At 59.0% G+C, this 2,683-nt stretch overlaps 1 non-coding gene across 1 annotated transcript; it reads right to left on the bottom strand.

Moving 5' to 3' along the window:
- Positions 1–371: 371 nt before the first annotated feature.
- On the bottom strand, positions 372–2,330 carry LOC125630903 (uncharacterized). Its single transcript, XR_012666832.1, has 2 exons — positions 1,768–2,330; positions 372–614 (listed from the first exon to the last, which is right to left on the bottom strand). It is a non-coding gene; the product is annotated as an uncharacterized LOC125630903 (transcript).
- Positions 2,331–2,683: the final 353 nt, after the last annotated feature.

The raw sequence follows: 2,683 nt of genomic DNA, 5'->3' as shown, positions 1-2,683 counted from the left end.
CCTAGGGCAGCGAGCTGGAAGGCTAGCCAGACCAGTTACCCCTGCAGAGCTGGGGAGCCGGGAATCACTGTTCTAGACACAGTGGTTCCCGGGCTGCTTCCCCTTGCTACCAAGAGGCAAAAACAACGCTGAGCCACCACTAAAGAAATATTGTGTTTGAAAACTTCTCCTTTTGCCTGAAGCTCTGCTGGCAAAAGCAAAGCCAAGCCAGTGCTGCGGCTCGTGCCTGAAGCTTTAGTCTCCGGGCTCTTGTTGATGCTCCCATGAGATGTGCTGCTAACACCCTGTGCAAGAACTAAACTCGGAAGAGGGGATTAGTCGTGCAAGCTGCACATCACTGAATGGAATGAACAGGCTGAGTCAATCGGGCATTACATGTCTCCAGTCCTGGCCTTTATTTTCATTCAACCCCAAATCGACATTTCCGTGAAAGGTACAAAACAGTCATTGCGACATTACAAACAAAATTAGTTTTGCCTTTCGTACAGAATCTTTACAGGAGACCAGAAAATCGCCATTTTAGGAACAGCAGCTGCAGTTCCTGGATGCTGGAGCTTTGCAGACACAGCTCTTGGCACAATGATTGCATCCGGCTGGGCAACAGGAGCAACAGCCTGAAAAGATAAAAATCAAGACACGATTATTGGAGAGGCCAGACAACAAAAAATAAAAACAAACCTCCCCTGTAAGAGTTGAAGGAAGTTCAACATGGATGAGACAAGGAGCAAAACCATGCCGTGAACTGTACTTTATAAAATATTAAAACATCTCAGTGGTACTGTTAATACATATTCCTCACAGAGGCCACATAAAAGTCAAGACTGGACAGTCCTGAGTCCTTTCCCACCTTGATATAGGTCAGAATCCTTTATCTGACCCAAGGGTTTTGTTAAGAACACTCAGCGTACGAACAAGAAACAACTGGTTGGCGTTGGAAAGAACAGAAGAAGTTTTTAGGAATTATTCTTCGGGAAAGGACACCGATTCCACCTTTCAGGCCCACACTTGGAAAGTAAGTATACAGTTTAACAACAGACGCCCTGCTTCAGCAAAGCACCTGCTTATTGTCAAGCATAGGCTTAAATCCATCCCCAGTCAGCAAAGCACTTGCGGCCTGATCCCAAGATCCCACCGAAATGAGAGGCAAGACTCACCTTCCCTTTGACGGGCTTTGCAGCAGGCCCACAAAGCACAGCCCTAACTCCCCCAGGCTACAACTTGAGCAGACGCTTAATGGTTCTGCTACATCGGGGCCAGAAATTCCAGCTTCTGTTCTCCAGGCTCCACGCTGCTGCAGGGAGCCAGTGACAAACCCTCGTTCGTCGCAGGCTCAGACAGGCGGGCAACTCGCTTGTGGAGGAAACATTTTTAAGGGGGGGGGGGGGATACTCACTCTTTTTGCAAGAGGTGCACCTGCAATTTGTGCACTGGCAGGAGTCAGCGCAGGTACACGAGCCACCTGGTGGACAAAGGGGGGGGGGAATGAGCATCACGGCTGGACTAAAACCGAGAGGACGATCAGCGGCAAGGGGAGAATTTTGTCTCCAGCATGGCAAAAGAAGCCCGGGCCATCTGAGCCGGGGAGCTCGGTTTGCAGGCTCCCGCCGCAGAGATTTCACAGAGCCGGAGCCGTCCCGGGCGCAGGGATCGTTCCCCTTCCCCGGCAAGGGGGGGGCTGTTTCCCAGCGAGGGGGGAGCAGCCCCCGAAGGCCCCGCAGCAGCTCGGAGCAGGGTCCGTGCGGCTCCGCCGCGGGACGAGTCACTCACCGGCCGCGCAAGGGCAGTCCTGGGGATCCATCGCTCTCCGGCTTGCGGCGGTCGCTGCTCAGCCAGGCGGAGGGGAGGAGACGAGGCTTGGAGCGGAGCTGCCCGACGCCTCCCATTTATCCCGGCGGAGGCGTGGGAGCGAGCGCAAAACCCCCGCCCCGCCGCCCTGCACACGGGCCCCGAAGCAGCGAGCAGAGCCGGGGGCTGCGGCCGGCTCCTATCGCCGCCCAGAGCCGCGCTGCGTGACTGCACAAGGCCCGGGGCGCCCCGCACAGCGCCGCGCGCAGAGCCCCCGGAGCGCATTGCGTGGGGCTAGCCCCGCACACAGCAGGGCGCCGTGTGCAAACGTCCCTCCCCCCCCCACACACACAGCGTTGCCTGGTGCTGTCCCCGCACAGACCCGGGCGCGGAGTGGAAACGCCCGAGTCCCGAGTGCAAGACACAGCCCCGGGCGCCGAGTGCAGCCCGCTCTCCCCGAGCGCATTGCAGGGCGCTGTCCCCTGCCGGGCCCCGGCGCGGAGCGCAAAAGCCGCCGCAGTGCGGGACACGGTGCGATTCCCGCACAGACCCTCCCCAGGGCGCTGAGAGCAACCCCCGCCCCCACCACCGCCCCGAGTGCGGGGCACGGTGCGATTCCCCCACAGACCCACCCCAGGGCGCTGAGAGCAACCCCCGCCCCGAGTGCGGGACACGGTGCGATTCCCGCACAGACCCACCCCAGGGCGCTGAGAGCAACCCCCGCCCCCCCCCGCCCCGAGTGAGGGGCAGGGTGCGTTTCCCGCACAGACCCTCCCCAGGGCGCTGAGAGCAACCCCCACCCCCGCCCCGAGTGCGGGACACGGTGCGATTCCCGCACAGACCCAGATCTGTACTACGCCCCAGCATTTAAATAACCCTTTAGAGGAACCCCTTCTGT

Source organism: Caretta caretta, chromosome 2 (genome assembly GCF_965140235.1).
Source record: "Caretta caretta isolate rCarCar2 chromosome 2, rCarCar1.hap1, whole genome shotgun sequence".
NCBI lineage: Eukaryota > Metazoa > Chordata > Testudines > Cheloniidae > Caretta > Caretta caretta.
Note: the sequence above shows the minus strand (reverse complement) of the source record. Positions and strands in the feature narration are given on the sequence as shown.